The sequence below is a fragment of the Bactrocera dorsalis genome, chromosome 1 (assembly GCF_023373825.1).
Source record: "Bactrocera dorsalis isolate Fly_Bdor chromosome 1, ASM2337382v1, whole genome shotgun sequence".
In the NCBI taxonomy this organism is placed as follows: Eukaryota; Metazoa; Arthropoda; class Insecta; order Diptera; family Tephritidae; genus Bactrocera; species Bactrocera dorsalis.
The window spans coordinates 108,858,163-108,881,498 of record NC_064303.1 but is presented as its reverse complement, the minus strand read 5'-3'; the positions used below and the strand labels follow the sequence as shown (position 1 = coordinate 108,881,498).

At 38.2% G+C, this 23,336-nt stretch overlaps 1 protein-coding gene across 1 annotated transcript in view; it reads right to left on the bottom strand.

Annotated features, from left to right (window-relative positions):
- LOC105234015 (serine-rich adhesin for platelets) overlaps positions 1-23,102 on the bottom strand; it is a 155,534-nt gene extending 132,432 nt beyond the window's left edge. Inside the window, exon 1 of the mRNA XM_049455708.1 lies at positions 23,082-23,102. The gene's annotated coding sequence lies outside the window, so the exon portion shown is untranslated. The remainder of the gene's footprint in view (positions 1-23,081) is intronic.
- Positions 23,103-23,336: the final 234 nt, after the last annotated feature.

Below are 23,336 nucleotides of genomic sequence, written 5' to 3'. Positions count from 1 at the left end.
CCACCACACCTGAATCGATGTGAATGCATTTAGAGGCGCTGTTTCGCTGAGAAAGGTGAGCCATCCCATCATCATGCTGGCCAGCTTTGAAATCTGCTGACTACAAACTGTTGGCCGTCGACTACTGTCGGTTGGCAATAATACGGTCGTAAACCCGAAAAGATTTTCGAACGAAATTTCGGCACAAATGTGTTCTGCAGTGTTATGCCATGCTCTGCTGAACCATTGTTTTAGTAATAAAATGAAAGCTTTCGGGCACTTTGGTTACTTTGTTGTGAACCATGTAAAATTTACGCAGAAGTCGGTGGTCGAAACGAACCGAAGTGGAATGGGCGGGATGCTAGAATTTTGGGTTGGGGTGGCGGATGAGCAGTAGGATGATGCTGCGTGTTCTCGGTAGAACAGAGGACGCTCACCAAGCAGAACGCAGCATCTCACTCACTGCACGCTCGACAGCTGACTTTTCAGCTGCATCGCCTGCATTTCGCCAATGGACCGCAATTAAATTCGCTTAATGTGCGGAAATGTGTGAATGCGTTGCATTTTTCGTCGGTGACTTGTCGTGTCGTGCCGTTTTATTGCTGCCACAGCATTTCACAGCAACAATGATGGTAACATTAACGACCGCAATAAATACACTGCTGCCACGATGTGTGTGAGAAGATGAAGAGTATACCAAATTTGCGATATGGATTTTTTATGACAACCAAATTTTGAAACTATCAGTGAGCGGGTGGTATTTGAAAGAGTGTGCAGGCATTTGAATTGAAGGAAGGACAAACAAGTGTCAGCGGAAACTGTACTGTGTCTTTCAGCTTGCTACTTCAAATATCTAATATTCGTGTCAAATTGTGGGTCTTGGTACTAATTTTTTGCAATCCCGATTTGTACGCAACGTTCAAGAATATTATAAATTAAACATTGAAATAATAAGGAATAAGTTCCAAAAAGTCAGTTCATGTAGATTTCAGAATTTAGCTCATATAAAAGATACCAATGGCGACTGTGAGTTTCTCAGGACAATTTGAGATCGCGATCTCGAGAGCTTACCCTCCTGCGTTGTCATTTGATAAAAGGAAAAACAAAGAAGAAACAAAAATCTAAACTTCTAAAAAAGTATAGAAACTAATTTTATTCAATATTTTATGGTCCCGAAATTTGCGAAAACCGAGTTTCGGGATCCCGAAATATTGATTTATAAATATTATAAACAGAAACTAACAGTAAATGCTTTGATTTAAATAAATGGTTTAACCCATATATGACTTAAGGTAACTCGGGATCCCGAAATTTTTCGGGACTAGACTTTTCTCAAATATGTATAGAAAAAAAAATTATTTGAAGATGTTATAAAATCGAGATTTGCTCAAATTTAGTTTCGGGATCCCGAAATACTCATTTAGAAGGATTATAAATAGCAAAAAAACAGTAAACGTTTTGCTATAAATAAATGGTTTAAACTATAGACGCTGGATGGTGATTCGGGATCCCGACATTTTTGCGGGACTAAAAATTTTCAAAAAATTTTCAAATATGTATAGAAATACTGATTTAAAAGAATTGTAAGTAGCAAAACACGATAAATATTTTGCTAAAAGTCAGCGGATATAGATCAATCCGTTATTTTATAGCGTTTGTTGGAGACTCGGGATCCCGAAATTTTTTCGGGACTAGAAATTTTTAATAATTTTTACACAAACATATGTTTATACAGAAAATAAGTTATTTCAAAATATGATAATCCTGAGATTTACAAAAATCGATTTTCGGGATATAAGTATGTACTTTGCTATAATGTCAACTAAAAATAAATACTTTGCTATAAATCAGTGGCATTAACCTAAAATAGGTTAATGGCGTTTCGGGTACCCGAAATTTTCGGGACCAGATCTATGTATCTATTTATACCCAAATTAAGTCAATTTCTAGCAAATCGACATATGGTACACACTAGGTGCACACTAAATCCGAGCGACTCATTAGAAATGGAAATATAACAAGAAGTAGAAATATGTATGTGAGAATCTGTATCTATTTATCTGTTGCTTTTAAGTAATGCTCATCAGCATCTCACCTACATCTTTTGCCATGGCAAGAATGCCAACGTCAATGCAAAGAGCTCTAATGCGCTTCCGCCAGCACCTTCCTACGCGAGCGACCAACTGCCTTAAGCCGCTCATCAGCAGCTTAGCTAAGCTGTAATTCAGTTCATCAGCTTGTCCTCCAGCGCAGACAATTGCCAGCATAACCATAGCGTTTGCAAACGACTGTTGCTGATTACATTTTTCCAGTCAAGCTGTGTGTATTCTGTATTCTGTATCTCTGTATTAGTAAGTATGTGTGTGTGTGTGTTTCTAATAGCGCTTTCAACTCTGTGATTACCAACGCAACGGTGCAAAAACCAGCACTAATGCATTGGCTGTGTATTTTCTAAGCTTTTGCTTATTTACAAATGAAGGAACGATTCAATCTGCAGACTTCTGCTTCATTGATTCAAATTAGTAGCTGTGGAAATGAGTAGAAGAAGAACGTCGCCGTAGCGTTGCGACTCTGCAATTCCTAATAAGAAGCGGCGCGTTGTGAACCTCGAGGCAAGTGACGCGAACGCGAACGCGTTTGTTGTATGTACTATGTGTGCATTGTTGTTGTTTTAATACCTTTTTTGTTGCTTCTTACTTGCTTGTCTTTGTCTATTTGCTTGTTGTTGTTGTTGCTGTAGTTTGCCATCATTTCGCTTTCTTATCTGACTGCCCGCACCATTTGGCATTATTATTGCTCTGATTGCTTAGACTACTGCTGGCCGTGCTGGGCGGCTTCCAATTGCTTGGTACACATCTATTAATGAGTGCGCTGCGCTGGTAGTTGTTGTTGTTGCTGTTGTTATCGTGTCATTCCAAAAGTCATTTGCAATTTTCTAATAATACTTATTGCTGCCGCTGCTGGGGCCACGCCGCTGCCACACTGCTTGCAATTGCCCGGCGCGCCACATCTTCGGTTTCGGCTTCAGCTGCGGCGGCGGCGTGCAGCAATTGGCAATTGGCTCGAAATGCGCGCAAATTTTACAACTACCACTGCACACACACACACAGACCCACATATACATTCATTTATGTAAAAATATCTGTCTTGCTTGCTGTCATTCTCAAGCGCAGCGCTCCGTGCAATCTTCACAAATGAAGACAACATTAGCGCGCTAATGGCGGCAACAACAGTAACAAGAACTATAACAACAACAACGTAACACAGTAACTGTATGCGTCGATAAATCTGACCCAATTTTTATTGCAGCAAAAATATAGCGTTCATTCAATTTCATAATTAAATTGACAGCCTCACTCACCGAACGACCGCTGCGCATGTATGGGTGGGAAATACTCGTATATGTGTGTGTGAATCTATGGATGTGTATGATATAAGAGACAGCGAATGGCGTACAAATTATCTCCATCAACATAAATTCTCCAGCGATTGTCATTGGGAGTTTAGACTGTTTCGCAGCCTTTGCTGCTGTTAATCCCGAAATTTTGGAAATAGTAACAAAAAATTCCTTAATTGAATAAAAAAATCAGCAAGAATTCCTCTCAGCTGTATCCTTCGTTCGGGTGTCTACCGGGCAATGGATGTGGTCGCTGCTTACATTACCATGATCTCAGGCTGGCTCCTGTCATAGTCATTACATTGTCGGCAGACGGCTCCTACCGAAGGCTGGCGTATTTTCCCAAACGTCCCCTCATGTTGGACTGTTTTATATGCATCCTCAAAGTAGGTGAATGAGTAATACAAGGGTCTTTGCTAAGAAGGTACCTGGCGGTAGGTATAAAACGCTAGGAGTACAAACCACCGAATCAAAAACTCAAAATAGAAGACAATAAAGGAACAAATCGGATCGGGATATCGGTCCAAATGTCGATGGGAGACGAGGCTGCTATCACCTGCGTGCACAGAGATTGTAAGAGCTGTGTCCTCAGCGGCCATACCTACACTGTAACGAGAGCAGCTAGTGAAACTGCCAAACCAGCTTTACAGCGCACGGGTGCCACAGTCTATGAAGACTTAGACCAAAAAAGCGCTGTGTGCATAAACGCGGAAAGGAAAGAACTTCTTTGCTCTCCTGTGCAGGCGACCGAGGGTTCCAACTCTGGGAACAAGACGGAGCCGCCGAAGGAGTCAAGTAAGGAGGGGTTGAAGACAAAAGCGAGATAGAAGGCAGCGGTCGAAATATGCAACCGCCTCGAAAGCAAGTCCAGGCTGATAGAAGAAGAGGTGAAACGGCTGGATTAGGTTAGAGAGGAGATGAAGAACGGTCCCTCGGACCCAGCGTATGGTAATCGCATTGAGGAGCTCATCGCTGGAAAGAGGTAGCGCTCAACAGAGAGCGAAGCAAAGGCGCCCTCGTAAAGGGGAAGTGCAAAGATGTAGCCGGAAAGCTAGATGACAAACACGCGGACGTGAAATCGACAACGCCAAAGCCAGCAGCGGCGACCAGTGAGATTGTGAAATGGCATTTGACCATCGCGCTCATAGAGCGCAGTAACCCGTTGGCACAAATGTCACAGGTGGTGGAAAATAACGGAAATGAAACTACTGAAAGCCCTTCTTTCGAGAATTGACGCCGAACCGGGGGCATCAATGTCGTCATTTGATGGAGCAGCATGGTACCGCTAATCAAAATTTTAAAATGCAACGACGACCCGACGCTAGCATGGGTAAGAACGCTTCCACACCTGTGCAAAGGTGCAAAGTGGGAGGTGGTTGACCGCAGCAGTATTCCATTGGTGCCCAAAGTGAAGGTAATCATACCTCGCGTTGTGGATCCGAAACATGTTCTGCCGCTGCTACAAAGACAGAATCCGGACGTGCGAACTAGCAAAGGGAGGGTGTTAAGCGTGGCGAAGTCCATCAAAGAAGATGGAGGCCAAAGCTATATCCTCTAGATCAAAAGGCGGCCGAGGATCTTCTGTAAGCGGTTCGGAAAGATGCGTGAGGCATGGGAAGCGTGTTTCTTTGTCTCAAGAAACCCTACCCAGCATAATGCAATAACAACACGCGATGGGTGAAATAACCTCGGAATAAGTAGAAGAGATCATGGCTACTTCATTTGTCATACAGGAGGTGGAGGTGGAACGGTCAAATAGATGGAAGAAATTTTAATTAATTCGAAATTCGAATTTTATTGATACCGAAATAAGTTCCGAAAATGCCGGTTTCCAATTTTGAATAATATCCAAATCCAGTAACCATTTTAAATTAATATAAAACTTCTTTTATACAGAAAAAAACTGAATTATTCAAACCTCTCTTGATCTGGAAATTAATCTAGAAATGTTTATATAATCTCGAAAATACGTGTTTGAACTTTTTGATTAAAGCCAGTAACCGAAAATAATGTCATCTGCTGATATTAGAAGTCAACATCCCGAAATCAGTCCATTAGGTATTATTTTAATAAATGAAATATCTCGAAGACTGCAGAGACTCGATTCGGCGCCGTCCGCAGCAACTCGGACTGAGTTAAAGGCTCTGTGGGCTCTTGAAAAGTTCCAAGAAGGTCCGTCATTTTTAAACCAAATTTTGTGCAGCGATAAGGTTCATTTCTGGCTCAATGGATGCGTGAACAAGCAAAATTGCCGTATTTCCGTCGAAAAGGAACCTGAAGAGATTGAAGAGCTGTCACTTCATCCAGAAAAAACAACGCTTTCATGTGGTTTGTGGACCAGTGTAATCAACGAACCATATTTTTTCAAAAATGATGCCGGTGAGAACATTACCGCCATCGTGCCAGGATAGCTGAACACTTTGAAGAGCAGATAATTTCACGTTTTGGGTCGGTTATACTGTTAGACTTTTTCCTGTGGGGATAGGTAAATTCTAAAGTCTATGCGGACAATGCGCTTTGATTCAGGCTTTGGAGCAAAACATTACGTGTGTCACTCGCCAGTTACCAGTCGGAATGCTCGAATTCGGGACTCAACGGATTATCTGAGACGTAGCCGCGGCCAACGTTTGAAAGAGATAATTTAAAAAAAATAAATGCTAAAGAATGTTCTTTAGAATGATAATAAACATTCCACATTAAATTTGAAGTATCTGTGTATTTTCTTTAAAAAAGTGGGGAGCCTCCAAATGGATCGAAATTTCAGCAGTGAGTCAAAGCTTTTACAGGGGTCTCTTAGCTTGGCATGTTTTTCCATTTTATGTGATTTCAAATTTGAAATTTTTGGCCAAACACACACAAGCATTTCAGCAAATCAATATTACTTTGTTGCGAAAAAATATAAAACACACAGACACATGCATACATACAGACACTACACAGATGTGTGTACTTAACTAGCGCATAGTTATGCATTTTCCTTGAAAAAGAATCTTTTCAACACACATTTCGCTCGTAAATGTTTACAAAAAGCTATATTTCTTTGGTAAAAATAATTTTATGTGCAGCGTTTTGCACATTAACCCAATTGTATGCGTGCCCCAGTTGGTGGCAAGTGCATTTTTGCCCAACTTTAATGGCTAAGGAAAACCGAAAACAAGCAAACAAGGCAAACAAAAAAAAAAACGGAAAAAATCGAATGAAAAAGCTTAGCTGAATTTACAAGTATGTAGTGTATGTGAGTATATGTAGGTTTGTATGTGTGTGCATGTGCTGTACTAAAGCACGCGCGTCCGAGCAAAATATGCGACTAAAAATCTAAAAATTCCTTTTCGAATTTGCCACGCCACTCGGCGCTTGTAAGCTGTTACGCAATAGTTTTCAAGTTAAAGCAAATCAACACGCACACACAACATCTACTTACATATATACACTTTACGTTTGTTTGTATGTAAAATTTTAATTAAAAAGCACGCATCTTGCTGCGGCCTATTCTTTTGTGCTTCATGGACACATCAAAGACGCTCTCAATTACATTCAATTACCGCGACGTTGTCGCCAACGAAGCAGCAGCACAACAACAAGAAGAACACAAAAAAATTATTAAATAAAATAAAAAAAATTGTAGCCACGCAATAATTCCATTCAATCTAATAATCTAAAGTAATTCAAAGGCGGTCACTTGCCGCAGCGCAGATGAGGCTGGTGATATGCAGAGGCGTTACCCGTCTGACATGTATGGGTGTGTATGTGGACATGCATGGAGCAGATTAACTGTTGGAGGGCAATTGAAAAATATGAAGAAATATACTTGGTTGTTGTATAATTTTCACTTTAATTGCTGAGGTGATTTAATGCCAAACTTTTTGTTCAATATGTTGATATGAGGGAAACCGCAGTAGTACTCCACCGAAGCAAAGAACAATCTTTCTAAGGGTCTATGAACAATTTTTGTACGCAATTCAATAGCGTACATATTCTGTAATAAAATTTTTTATTAAAACAGCTGCGTCAGATATTGGCTTTTCTCCGGAATGAGCACACTTGGATAGTTCTAGACAGGTACTTTATAATACCAAAAAAATGTCTGAAGAAAATCAAACCCGTCTAAAATAAGGTTTTCACGTTCATCATGCCATCTTTAACGATAACTGATTAAATAACGGTTCATTAACTAATTTTTTTCAGACTACTTCGCTCGATTTTTTAGATTTTACAGATAACTTGTGTTTTAGCTTTAGGGATCATGCTTACTTATATCAACAAAAAAAATCAGTAATAACGGGTGATACAGGTACTTTTTTCAATAGTCTTTTTTCACCAGCTTGTGCAAGATTTAAAACCGCTCGACATTTCCAAGGGACATCGTATTGCTCTTTGAGCTCTTGAAAAGTTCCAAGAAGATAAGACGCTTTCGAGTCAAATCTTGTTCAGCCATAGGGCCCATTTCTGGCTCACTGGGTATGTAAATAAGCAAAATTGTCGCATTTGGGACTAAGAGCAACCTGAAGAGATTCAAGAACTACCATTTTATCCAGAAACAGAACAAACGGTTTGGTGTAGATTGTGGGCCATTAGAATCATCGGTCCTTATATCTTGAAAAATTGGTGATACGACAGTTACCAATCGAAATGCTCGAACGAGTCATCGAAAATTGTACTCAACGGATAGACTTGTTTAAAAAAACAAAAGCTTATGTGGTTTTTTTGTAAAAAGTTGGGAATCTCGAAATAGATCACCATTTATGAAGGGTGAGCCAAGTACGCCTGTTTGTCTGTATATACGTGAACTAGTACCATTTTCATGCGATATTTTGCGATCTGTCTAAGGCAGTAATGTAATCTCCGAAGATCGGACTATTATAGCATATGGCTGTCATATAAACTCAAGGGTCGAAATCAAGTTCTGTAAAAAAAACTTTTTAAGTTGATGAGATATCTTCACGAAATTTGGTATAGAATCTTATCCTAGGCAATGATACAAGCTTCATGAGTTTTCATATCGATTCAATATAGATTACAGCTGTCATACGAACAGATTGATAAAAATTAAGTTCTTCTACGGAATTAATTAATTAATTTCCGAGATTTCTTTACAAAATTGGGCATACATGGCATAATATTCCAGGCAATGCTACAACCTCTGAATTATCACAGTTTATTCAGGTTTTTGTATGGAACTTTTTTTATTTGTGTACTGCACTGCAGTTTTGCTGTAACCGAAGTTAACATTTGTCTTGTTTTAAATTAAATAATTAACACATTATTTACGCTAAATTCTCGAATTAAAGTAAAGAGTTACCACCGAACAGAAAAGGGTATTATGAGCAATTTCAAAATATTGCCAAAATAGCAAAGTCATGCCAGTGAACTGAAGAAAACTGCGTAAACTGTGACAGTACATACATATAGTACTTGCTTCTAGTGGTAATTATGGTTATTTTCTAAAATGGTATGACAACGCATTTTTGAACACAATTATTTAATAAGGCACCAACTATATGGTAAAGAAAACATAAATACTATGTAGATGACGAGAGCAGCTTGATAAATCACTCTTCTTTTATGTTTGCATATGTTTTTTTGTATTTTTTTTTGTTTTCTCTTGGTTTTTAGGAATGCTTTTTCGATTAGACTCACTGAGATGATGAACGTAAAGTTGTCAATATGACCTCTTTGAAGAGTGTTTCCCTTTTGATGATCTCTAATGTTCATGTATGAGTTTCATAATATGTCCTACATAGCCCGTATTCATTTTTTCGTTCTTGCGACAAAAACATTTCCGAATTCTCGCTACATAACGAAACGTCTTCCTCATTTAAGATTTTTATAACCTTAACCAGGCGAATCACCACTGCTGCGGTTAGTCTATCGTATATACCATAAAGTTCTTTAAAACAAAAAATACACAGGCAAAAGCAAGCGACTATTCAAAATGACCTCCCATAATATTTGAGTAAGTATTTGTATCATCATATGTCTATTTACCAAAGTTTAGAAAAAAATAGAAACCCATCTCAGCGCAAGAAAAGCACACGCAAATCATCGCGCCAAGAATATAAACAATAACTGAGATTTTATATTGAAAAAGTAGTTCTTCATTCCACATATGAAGCAATGGGCGTCCAACGTAATAATCTTTAAATTAACAGGCAATTTTAGCTAATTTAGCTTTTCATTTCATGGCTCGGGTCATTTGCGTTTGCTGCAGCCATAAAGCAATGGGTGGATAATTTCGATTGCGTGTGGTGGCACCAAGATGTTTAGCTAAGGCTATACATATCGACAGGGTTGCCAATGCACTGTATTACAAGTTGTTTGTGCGGAAGAAGTGCATTTGGAGAGTGAAGCTTATTATTACAAATACTTATTTGAGATTTGCTAAACTAAGCGGTGACACTAAACATACAAAAGCTCGAAAAATATGCTGAAAACTAACAAAAAATAAAATTAAATAAAATATAGCTGAATTTAAATATCATTACATATCATTTTAAATATTTTTAAACATATGTAACTCAAAAATTTTTTTTTTCAAAATTTTAAAACAGTGCAATTTAAAAAAAAAAAATTCTAAAAAAAAATTTTCTAAAAAATTTCTTTTCTAAAAAAAAAATTGCACTGTTTTAAATTTTGAAAAAAAAAAATTTTTGAGTTATGTTTGAAAATATTTAAATTCAGTTATATTTAATTTAATTTTATTTTTTTTTGTATATCTGCTCTATCTGAAAAAGTCACTAAACCTCATTTTTCTTACATTTGGCAACCCTTTGCAAAAGCAAAACATCTTCTTCCGCCACCATTAGTTCCACTTATTTCTACTTTTTCTATTTCTGAACGTAGACGCTTTACGATTGCACGCTTAAGCCTCTAATACAAATCTAATCTGTGTGCTTTTGTAAGTAAAGCGAGGTCAACTTTATACTCAACGCCCCTCCCAACATAATGTTCGACGCATACATAGTATAGTACACATTCTCCCATGCGCACGTACATACATATGTGTTTGCAGAGATGTGAAACTACAACAACAGCAATGACATATATTTTCAAAAGCATATAGTATTTCCACCTACGCTCGTAGGCGACAACTAAAGTAAAATCTCCCTCCTCACAGCTATTAACTTAAACATGGCCCCCCCTTCTGTCATGCACCCCGCTGGCAGCGTATGTCTTCTTTCAGCTTTTGTGCAGCGACTGCCATTTATTTCTTCACTAAGTAGTAGTTTAACTTTGGATTTCTTTAGTTTGCCATACATAGTTGCCCGCCATATTGGTTGCTTGAGCGCGGGTGTTATTTCCTAATAACTATATTTGTACGTATGTATGTATGTATGAATATGCTTTAATAACATAGTTTTCTGCTTCTTCTTTACATTCCGTTGAACACTTTTGCAATTAGTCGCACGATTGTCTTTTTCGTCGTTTTAGCGAAATGCAGGTAAAAACTTGGCGTAGTACATAGGTAGTTCTAATGCTAAGTATTATATTTGAGAACTCACAAGTGCCATTAAAGGGTATGTATTAATGCTACTAAGTCCAAAAACTTGGAGTATGTTTTGAAAATGTGTGTTAAAAACTCAATTATTATTTATATTGCCAAAAAAAGCCTTATAAAAGTGAAGAATATGGTAGTGTTAGAGAGATGGCAGCAGAGCTCGACATCTTTAGCGAGTCCATTCGAAAGATTTGGCAGATATTTTGGATATAAAACGCGTTCTTGCTCAACTCGTCCCGATGAATCTGATTTTTTTTTCAAAAATACTTGTAGTATCATAAATAGGTCTCTTTGGACATGCTTGAACGTGCGAATTACGATCCCAAATTCATGGAAAGCATTATAACTGCCGATAAGGCAATGGGTTCATGAGTTTGACATGCAAACAGGTCAACAATCATTGGAATATCAAATATATAAAACAAAGTTTGCTGATGGAACTGAAGGCCATTCCCGAAGGTCTTTATGAAAAGTGTTTCGAGCACTCGAAAAGTCGTTGGCATAAGTGTATTAAATCTGGTGGGGATCTCTTTCAAGGTGACCAAATAAATGTTGACGAATAATTAAGTATTTTGCGTTTCAGTTACAATACCGAATAACCAAACCGTTATAACTATTCCAAATAATTATTTAGACTGGTCCTTCAGATACGGATAATATCGATGAATTTATAGGAACACTAAACAAGATAGTTGCTCTGCGAAAAGGTTAAGCATAGAGCGGTCAAGAGATTTTATCTTCACAAAATTAGCTAAGGATTTTTGACAAAAGCAACAGACCAATCACCGAACAAATTTTTCAGTTCAAACCACTAAATCATGTAAAAGTTTTCCATACAAAGACTTGAGTTTGATCGATTAGTTTGTGTGCCTGCTATGGATGTCCGATCTGAATAATTTCTAGAGAGATTGTAACCACGCCTTGGATAATAATATATGCAAAATTTCCTAAATATACCGTGTCAATTAAAGAAATTGCGGAGACCGGAACAAGTTATAGTCTAAAGTTGCCAAATATGGAGAATATGGCGTGTGTGGTAGAACATCCCCTGTAAACTGTAAAAGCTTTTTGGCGAGTCATTCATGTTGTATGTGATCGCGGATTATTGGTGAAAACTATATCTTTTCTATTGATTAATTGCAGCCTCTTCTGACTGAATATATTACTTGTCTAACTAGTTACAATACACTACATAATTAATCGTGTTATTGTCGGGCAAAAGCTCAAAATAAACGATCCTTTTGAAATCCCACGAAACAGCCAACATTACCTTCGTTCGGTGACTATCTGTCCTAGAATAGAATTCTATACTCTTTAGCAAAATTCAACTGAAAACATTTAAAATTATCTTGCATTACCAAAGTAAGCAATTACGAAACTCTATAACAGTAAAGTTTAATACCAAAAACGAAGAGTGGCAATCAGCGCAAAATGCTTGCAATTCCTTCCCAAAATAAGCCATCAAACGCCCACTACAAAATTTATACGCTAAGTTATCACCTCCTCTAAGATTCTCAATGCCAATTATAAATTACGTAATTTTGTCAATTAACAGTGCAATAATGGATTTGCTTGTGGGTAACAACAGTTGCAAAAGATACATAAAAACAAATCTAACAAGGACTATACGTACAGCCAAGAAGATGGCGAAGAGTCAGCCGGTATTACCGCGTCTTCGTCCAAGCTGATGGCGACTGGCCGAGTGAAAAGTCAATTTAGCCGTCCTTCGGCACAGCTAGCCAACTGTGAGTGAAATACCTCTGTCCCTTTGATTTTCACCCGTAAATAGTAAACAGCAAGTAGCAGTTTAAGCATAGAGTCGCTTCACCCCAGTTTTGGTGTACTCTTTCGGTTGAACTTGCAGATACTTGCTTCATTATTTTGATTTCTTCTTTTTGCTTTTCAAGTGGCGCTTCAATTGCTACAACTCACTTAAGATTCTCCTTTAGTATTTTTTAATTTGCTAGTTCTTTTTCTTTGTCCTTGCTCTTCATGCTCGAGTGGTTGTTGCAATTAGATAAAAGTATTAAATGACAATATTGAACTTTTAATCTGGATTTTGGTTTACTTTCGGTTGGGATTTTAGATGAGAGTGTACCATATTCTTTCTTTCTTCTTTTTCTTTTTAATTTAATCTTTAACAATATTCCGTAATAAACACATTTTTATAATTTATTTTACTTTTTAATACCACTTTTTTTGATTATACCTAAATTGTTTTACTCGGATTCGGCTATTAGTTTCACAAAGAGTGAAGTGTTGGAGATAAGGAACGTGATTTTTCTCAATTTGTAGTTCCGACCTCAGAACTCGGATAGATTAATCCATTATAACGAAGACCGTGCCATGCCACATCAAACTAGTCATTAGTGTTTAGCATACGTTTGTCTTTATGAAGTACATAGAGTGCATTCGGCAAAAAATTTCCTTTCAATATTGTGAGCGGAACCAAATTTCTGGTGTCGAAATGTTCAGAATGTTAGAAAAGGTCTTCGGCGATAATTGTTTGTCGCGAGCGAGAGTTTTTGATTGGTAAAAATTATTCAAAGCGGGTCGAGAATACGTTGACGATGAACCACGTTCAGGACGGCCATCACAACACCAACAGACGATCAACTCGTAAATAAAATAAAGAAGTTGGTTTTTGAGAATCGACGATCTTAATACCTTCGTTGGAATATGAGAAGGATCAGTGAAAACAATTTTGAAAGATCATTTGGACCTAAAAGAAGGGAAACCACAATTGGTTCCAGAGTTTTTCGCCAAATTTTCGCAACCACCATGTTAATTCAGCTCCTTGTAAAACGGGGAAACCTTGAGTCAATTCGTAGGCATTTAAACCATCACCATTTACCAGGATAAGTGAATACCACATTAGAATATTTGGAAAAACTTGAAAGTTACTATATTTTCAGATAAATCTGAAGCTTGATACCGAACTAGGGACACCAAATTGAAATGTTTTCCACTTCTTCTCTCGATACCTCTTCCTGTCTCTCTTTTTAATATGCCCTCAATAATATTTCCGTGTGGTATTCTCAAATTAATGAGATGAGCTACTTAATGGAGCTTAACTACTCTTTGCTCATGGAAAAACTCACTGATTTTGTAGATTGCTACGATATACTTATGTATCTGAGAATTAATGAACGGGATCGGGATTAAATTTAATGACCGTGATAGGGGCTAAATATCCAGTACTCCGCCTTACTCTAATACAAATTTTACTATGACAATACTTTTTTATGTAACGAGTGTGACATAATAAACAAAATGAAAAAATAAAAAAATCCGAGTCCAAAATACACTATATACTCCACTCGCCAAAAAAAAAAAATTCCACGCTCAAATGTCAGCTATTAAAGCGTCGCCAAAGGCAGAAGACTTAATTAAGTTGTAGTACAAATTCTTAAGACAAATTAAATGAAAATAATATCAAGCGGACAACAACAACAACAATAGCAGTGGCAACTAGTAACAAAGCACTTAAAAAAGACAACAAACAAATTAAAACAACACGTAACAACATAAAGATAATAAGCGTAGTGCAACAACAGTAACAAGTAAGCGAATGCAAAGCAAGTCGGACTTGTGTTGAAGAAACCGAAAAAATTGGAGAATTAATTGAAAGAAACACAAAGCGCACGTGCGTCAAAGCATTAAATTACAAGAGATGAGGTGAACTACGACAAAGCCACAACAGCAACAACACTAACAACAACAATAACAGCAAGCAGCAATAAGAGCAAAGACTGAAGACAAAGAAAATAGTAGTCACATAATAAAAAGCCAAAAGCGACCAGAGCCAAGAGCCAAGAAGCCACCACCTTTGCACACCGCGCAGCGAACGCTCAACCGATTGGCAGCGCTTTGTTACTTAAAAACTTCAAGTAATCATTATATGTATTTACTTTGCACGACAGTACACACACACATACACACTTATCTCGAGTGTTAGATCGTCATTAACATTAAAAGTGACAATGGAGCGACAATGGCGCGGAGGCAAGCAAAGAGTTCAGCGCTAAGTGAATGAGGTAAGTAAGTAACAACGCTTGTTGGAGCTAAAGATGTTGCGGTCGCGCAACAACAACAACAGCACATACTATTTAACATTCATATGTAATATATTGGTATGTAAATGTGTAGAGATAAAACGGTAAGTAATTCTGCAGAGACGAACGAAATCCCTAACGCTCGGGCAGTAGAAGCACAATAGAGGCGTGAGCACGGGGTAAGAAGCGTAAGCGCTCATTTTTTCAAATTTGAAATTATTTTAAGTAGCTATTTAAATAGCCTAAAAGTGAAGAGAGTGCCAAATGTCAAGATTGATGCCGAAATTGTGTTGGACTGACTGTTGGATCAGTCACCGTAGGTAAATAGAGATACATGGATACATACATTGTTTATATTTATGTACATATGTAAATATACAGTGGTTGAAAACAGCTTCACTTCAGATTAATTTGAATTATGATGATCTTTAGAACTTCCTTTTTTTATTTTTAGGAATTTCTACGTTTGGAAGTTTTTAAGGCATCTCAGAAAGAAGTAACCGAAAATAACATACACAGAAGTCAGCTTTGAACATTTAAGCTAAAGTATCATTAAAGGTTATTGTCAGATATCGGAGTCTATCGAACCATAACACATTTTCTGCTTCTCTATATGTGAGCTTAGGAGCCGGAAAGCCTTTTAAAGTTAAGTTGAGGCAACTTCAGATCGCTTTTAGTTAAGTTGAAACTTTTCAAGGCGAGGTTTTCATGAAGGGTTTCTTGTAATCTTCCAACAGTGGTTCAAATTAATGCATGACCGTCCAAGGAAAATAGACAGAAAAAGAAAATGAAGGGTTTCTTCTATTTTTACAACATTGGTCCAAAGTAATGTATGAGCTTCTAGGGAAAATGAACGGAAGAAGTAAATAGACCAGAAGAAGCAAATATGACGATGAGTTTTTGTAAGAAAAAGCTATTTTCAAGCGTTTTAGAAGTAATACCTAAGATCATCGCAGACTACTATAATGTATTTATGTGTTTAGGTGCCCGTGGACATCGCCGGAAGGTGTATGGCTGCGAAAGCGGCAAATAAACTCAGAGAGTCAGGGTTGTTTCTAAAAGAACACGGGTCTGAACACTCGAAAATCCTCACTTACTTTTACTTTCTGCTGGAGCACTTGGATTATGGAGTTGCCAAACCGCACTCGGACGGCTTCTTCTCAACCCTCATACAGGTAAGGGAGTTGTGGGTAAGAAGAAGACGTTGCTGGAGAGGGGCAGAGAGCTTCTTCAAGGATGGGTCAAAGCTTTCTGGGAAAGTTGGTGGAAAGGTGTACTGTCGAGAGCTCTCTATCAACTCCTGTTTCAGACTTCCTGACTATTGCAGTGGCTTCCGGAACGAGGCTGCATCCATTAAAGTTGCAGTAGATTTACTCCACCGGAGTGCAACCTCTTTCAGACAAGTGATTATCCACTCAGATAACAGAGCGGCGATACTAACCTTGAACACATTTACAGTGGCTGGTCGAAGACTGTCTAACCTCGCTATCAACCGCATCGAATGGATTTTTGATAAAACTGGTATGGGTGCCAGGCCACAGCGGAATCGCAGAAAATTGTAAAACTGATGAGCTAACAAGGAAAGGCACCCTAGAGCCGTAATCGGTAGAATGGGAGCGGATCGGTACTCCCGCAAGTAAGAACTTTCGGTGAGTCTAAAGGTACATTCTAATATTTCCTCAAAATAATAAAGCAAATGTGTCGTAACTCTTATCAAAATCGACACACTGTGCCTCAGCCAGCAACGACGTCCTCAATAGGCTTCTGCTGCCTTGGACATCCATTAGTGTGACTGTTGGGATTTGTGTGTGCGCGTCGGGGTTGAGCTCAATTGTTTGTAATCTTATCTTGACCCAAAGAGATAATAGACGTTTGCCCAATGCGCGCGAAGATGTACGAGTATATATGGGCAGCACACATACACACATATATTGGTATGCACGAAGTCTTGAAGAATAGTTTGCAAGCAATAGAAGCTAAGTAAAGAACAATAAGTAGAAGTTCGCTTATCTGCTGGGCATTAGCAAAGCTAATAACAACAAAATGAAGAGACAATAGTCAAATACGAAAAAAATAAAGAAAAAGAAAAATATGGGGAAAAAACCGCTGCACGTGCCTCACGCAGCCAAGCAAAGGCGCTCCAGCACAGCGAGGAAAAAACTTTTCACTTTTTATTTTCAGTTTTCACTGTTTTCTTTATAAATGCGACTCTTGCTTGCTCGTGCACTCCGCAGCTGCGCATTCGTATCGCACGATCTGCACCACGACCACCACAACACAGCAGATCTGTTTGCATAGATTGGGAAATTTCTAAGGTTGCTGGGCGGTGACATTCCCATACACCATTACTCGGAAACATTGTGGTTCATTACTGCCGATTGTCGCTAAGTGGTATTGCAGTTGTTGTTGTGGTGGCCGCAGCATTTGCGGTAATTGCTGTGGCATTTCTTTTAATTCCAATCGGCGAGCAATGAAGTGCTGGCGGTAGTAGGCAGTAAATCTCACTGCGGTACTTTTTATGGGCTTCTAAGAGACCAATTGCTTGGATACAACAAAGCTGGAGAATAGAAGAGTCATCACGTTAGCTTGCCATGTATATAAAATCATGAGTACATGTAAGTATGTGTGCCCACCAGCATTCTTGGTCTATTAGTTGGCCGTTGCGCTGCGGCACCCTTATCAAAAAAATGTCAAGCTAATTGAGGTTAAAAATAAGAAATACTTAACACGCCTGAACTCAATTCGATTGCTAGCAGAATTTCAAATTGAATTTTTTCTTTCTCCTTCGTCAACCATAAACAACTCTTCGAAACCGCAGTTGTCTTTTCACTCTCCGCCTTCGACCAGATTTGCTAGTCATCTCTTACTTTTAGCCTCCAATAACAACAATTTTGAATAAATCGAAAAATTGGAGCTAAAAATTTTGCTTTCGAAAGCTGTTTTACACTCAAAAAGCCCTAAGCATGTTCCCCTCTCTGAGTATCGCCATCGAAGAAACTTCGGATTTCCATATTCGTAAAAAAGCTATAAATAAAAATATCATAGTCTGTAGGAACATGTTGTAAGAGTACGAAAAGAGGAGTACCGTGTAGCTTAACCAAATACAAACAAACCTACTTGATTACACTACTACAATCGACAAAACTATATAAGTAAATATAGAAAGATATTCCAAATATTGATTGAAGAAGACTATGAAAAATATAGAGAGAGGACCAATAAACTCGACGGCAATAGTCCAACAACTTCTAAGCCGGAACTTTTTATCTTGTAGGGTCCGCACATCATAAAAAAGCTGTTCCGTAACGAGGAAGGAGTGGACAGGATTAGATACGGGCTGCTAACTTTAGGCATGCTGGGCGGATGTGAGTCCGTTGAAAGAGCGGAGGGTACAACAGACTTCAGGTCGCAGTGCTCACCTCAATAACAATTCTAATTTATTCTATAAACCTTCAAAGCTAAGCTTCTGATACATTCTCGATACCAGATGACGACTTCAATCCAATGGTCCTCGGTAGAAGGACTGTAGAAAAATGATCGGAATACTAACTGCGAACACTGTCTGGTGGCGGCATACTCACACAGAATGAGGTTGACAGATCGAGAAGACTGAAGGAAATGTTTAGAGTAAAGCACCAGGGAAACAGTGCTATGATATGATACGCTGGTGGAGGTATCGATAGTGAGGCCGTAGAGTCTGTTCAAATTCGCGTCAAGCGCAGGCATTCTAAAGGATCGCAAAGAACCAAAACTACCAATTTAACCTAACCTCAATCCAATGGTTATAGAAAGATGTTAAGTCAGAGATAATGAAAGGTGAACTTGGAGTTTTTTTGTCGCAAAAATATGCGATATTTGGACAAATAAATCAGTGCTGGAGGTAAAGCTACATATGTATATCTATATAGTCTCAGAAAGCTCATATTATTTTCTATAAAAGCTCTGTCAAAGCTCAAGCAGATTGATGACTTCACCTGAAAGAAGTTTTTTAAAATTATTATTGTATATAGATTTCAGCTCAAAGTACATTATAAAAGCGATCGCTTCTTGGCGATGACGAAGCTCCGAAAATATCACGAAAGCTGAAAACGTTTCTGATACAAAAAAGACTCTGGCTTACATGCGGTTTGAAATTTGTAGAACGCATATTGCAAAATACTTTTCTAAATCAAACGTAAAAAACGCCTTCCATGGAAAGCAAACCACAGCCTCGGACGAGAGACACCTCTTTTGATTACGACCATGGCAAACGCATTAAGGATTACGATTTAAGGGCATCTAACTGGAATATCCGGTCTCCTGATTGGGAAGGTGCCGCTGTCCATCTGGCTGATGTCTTCGCAACAGTAAATGTTGACATCACCGCCGTCCAACAGGTGCGATGGACGAGACAAGGACTGTGACGAGTAGGTCCTTGTGGTATTTGCTACAGTGGGCGCATAAAGGAGCGATAATTTGGTATGGGATTCGTGGTGGGAGAGAGACTCCGCCGCCGAGTCCTGGCATTCACTCCAATTGGCGCCCAACAACGAAAAGGAAGAACGACTGGCGAGCTATTGTAAACTCGGCTATATCCGGCTAAGCGGTATCTACGACAATAAAGAAGAAGTTCGTTTTCTACGAAACAGGAGAGATAGCCGAAATTTATATTAGCCACCTAAACAAATTTGTGGTAGGCTGAAAGGGCTTCGTTATGAGTGTCTTTAGGGTCATGGCACACAAACGCACGAGCATTCTAAGTTGTCCAAATGAGAACCTTGTGTGCGCTTGTAACATGATCCACCTTTTCACCTAACCTAACTTACTAAAATGCAAAAACTTGCCCATACACATAACAGAGCCATAAGCCACACCACATATCTGCAATGAGTAAGCTCACTCTTAAAAGTTCACGTTTTGAATAATTACACCCCACCAAGCGACTCGGCGCATCCTCAGCTGCTTTTGCATAAGCTAATTGTAATTAATTATCTAATAAAAATGCCAATACTATAGGTCAGCGCTGCCAATAAGCGACCCAAAAGTAGAAAACGAATAAAATAATGAATTAACTGGCGATATTCAATTTGTCCAATCGAGCGCGGCGAGTGTTAAACACGCTGCCGCAACCCAAAATACCAGCGCGATTGTCAACTGGTCCGGGGTGTTCAGGTAGGCGCGTAGGTAGGAAGGTTGGTCGCTTTGTGGCGCGCTGGGTTAGTCAGTCATTTATGTACAACACACATAGGTTTTGTTGTTGTTGTCGCTTGTTTCGAGTTGGTGGCGCCGCGTTGTTCACTCAATTATCCACATAAATTTCCGACAATCTGCACGCAGCGATCGACAGCAATCGACGAAAAGCATTCAGCGATCCGCGCGCGCACACACGCGAAACATTAGCTACAACAACAACAACAATATGTTGTTACAATTTGATTCATTGAGCTTCGATTTGATATCGATTTGTTGGTGCTGCGGCAATTTTGTTGCTGTTTCGGCAGCGCGCCTGCGACACGCTTATGTTCTGACGTTACTTTCGCTTTTTATACTTCTTCTTCTTGTTTTTCGTTTTTTTTTTTTTGTTTGTGGCGCGGCGCGTTCATGTTGCTAATCTAATTTATGTCATCCTCTCAGGGCGCTGGTACTTTTTGTTTGTCTTTTTAGATGTTGCGTGGCGCGTCGCCATCGGCGCTGCTGTGGCGCGACGCGTAACTGACGAAGCGCGCAGCAGCAACAACAATAACAAGTGCTACACGCAGCCGTTGAAGTCGAACAAAGCGTTTGGCGTTTATTTTAGAATTCAATTTGGAAAATGAAAGCATTAGAGGCTTCATAGACGAAACAAAAAACGAAAACTGCGAGGAGATCTAAGCAAATTCCAACAACAACAAAATTGTTAAGTAATATGAGGTGCGGCTCGAAGTGTCGCTGCTCAAACACTGTGCTGCTAAACTTTGTTTGTTGTTGCGTAAGTGTTTTTGTTCGTGCGCATTTCGCTTGTCATTCTCGTTGTCGCAAAAAGGAAGCTCCGATGGCTATCTTTTGTTGCTCGTTTGCCCGTTGACATGCTCGGTTTTGAAATGCAATTTTTCACTGCTACTATTTTACACAATTTTACTGGCTTTTCGTTGGTGTTGGTACCTATTTACAATAGCAACAATGTAATGGTTTAATAATTGGATTTGATGGGCGGTGTAGAATCAGTGCAAAGCAGTGGAAGTTAATAGCGGATATTACATCAGATAGGTCAAAAGTGGCTTTACTAAAGTTGTAATATTGTACTGTAAGTATTGCCATATCACTTTAAATGGAAAAAAATATGAAAAAAATTCTACATTTTAAATTATTTTAGAAGAAGTGGAAAACTTCTGAATTTTTTTAATTGTTGTATTTCGATATTATAACGAACAGAGTTGCCACACCTATTAAATTTTGCAGTAGATTTAGTAATATTCAAATAAAAAATGCATTTTCGTTTATATAAAAGATTCGATTCCAAAAATGTGCAAATATTAGCATGCGATGTTGCCACTTAATTGCAGTTAAAAGGAAAAATTGACTTAAAATAAAATAAGCTTTTTTTTTGAAGCTACTTGAGTGCGTTGAAAGTCTCAGTTATTCAAAGTAAAAATCATTTAGTTATGAGAATTTCGATCTCATCATTATATGTTGCATAGGCTAAAAACACTAAACATATTTACAGTTATTGTCTCGATCGGATGATACCGATAAATGTTAAATTTTTTAGGCTCTAATAACCGAAAAAGTTTTACAAAGCAAACTTCAAAGGATTTCACAAAGATCAAAGAATAAAATTTGTGGTGCCGAAACGTTCACAATGTGAGAAAAGGGCTTCATTGATAACTGTTTGTCGCGAGTTTTTCCGATTGGTACAAATTATTTAAAGAGGGTCGAGAACGCGTTGACGACGAACCACGTCCAGGACGGCCATCAACATCAACTGATGATCAACACGTCAATAAAATAAAGGAATTGGTGCTTGAGAATCGACGATTAACAGTCAGAGATCTTACTGGCATCGTTGGAATATCGGAAGGATCAGTGAAAACCATTTTGAAAGGCCATTTAGGCCCAAGAAAAGTGAAAGCACGATTGGTTCCAAAATTACTAAATTTTTTCGAAAAACAGCATCGCGTTAACGTCTGTGAAACAATGCTTTCCGACTACCAAGATGTCATGAAACGTATTATTACTGGCGATGAGTCTTGGATCTATGCTTACGACCCGGAAACAGACGATCAATCGGCCGAATATCGTGACAAAGGTGAGCCGAAGCCGAAAAAACCACGTCAAAGCAGGTCAAAAATAAAGGTTATTTGACGGGTTACTTCGACTATGGAGGAGTGGTGCACTCCGAACTCCTTCCGTCCGACCAAACTGTCAACAAGGAATACAGCTTCAGTATTATGCTTTGATTCTTCGTGAGTTTTTCGCCAAATTTTTAACTAATATCGTGCCGCAACCACCCTATTCGCCTGATTTAGCTTCGTACGACTTCTCGCTTTTCAACAAACTCAAGCGACCGTTCCGAGGAAACCGTTTTGAGTCAATTGAAAACAATAAACGTGACTCACGCATTGAAGTCTACTACGGAAATGGACTTCAAAAACTGTTTAGAGGATTGGAAAAACGTTGGAACAAGTGTATTATGACCAAGGGGATTACTTGGAGGAGGACGACATAGATTTTGAAGAATAAGTCTTACTATTTTTTGCTCATAGTAGATTGTTTATCCAATATCACATTATTTCATCTCAGCAGATAGACTCGAACTGAGGATATATCTTCAAAGTCAAATTGCTATAATAAAATCAGTAACGCCTCTAGAATTTTTTCTAAAGAGGGTTTTCCTTCCAACATTCTTTTAGTATTTATGTTGCTCTGTAAATTTTAATGAATTTTGATTAAAATTATTTTACGCACTCCGATTTCATGATAGTAGCGGACCCTATGAATCGATCTATCATCTAACTAAAATTTTCGTCAAATTTTTTTTATTAGCGTACTAACATTCTCAGATTTTGGGATTTTCAACGGGAACACCCCCCTCGGATCCTGAATAAAATTAAAAGGAATATTCTAAATTTCCCTATTTTAAGAATAAATAATAAATGAATAAATGAATAAATTATATTTTAATAAAAAGAAGACTTACATTTTCAAGCCAGCGGATTTTGCTTCTGGAACAACTGCGTAGGCGATTAGAATCTGGAAAAGAAACAAAATATTTTTAATGTATACTTCGAGTAAATTATATAACATTAACAATAATGTATAATAAATCAGATTAATATATAATATAATAACAATAATATATATATAATATAATGAAGGCTGAACACATAGTAGCATGTATAACAAAGAATTCTCTTGAATATGGTCCTTAATAAGGCCATAAATTATATAGTAC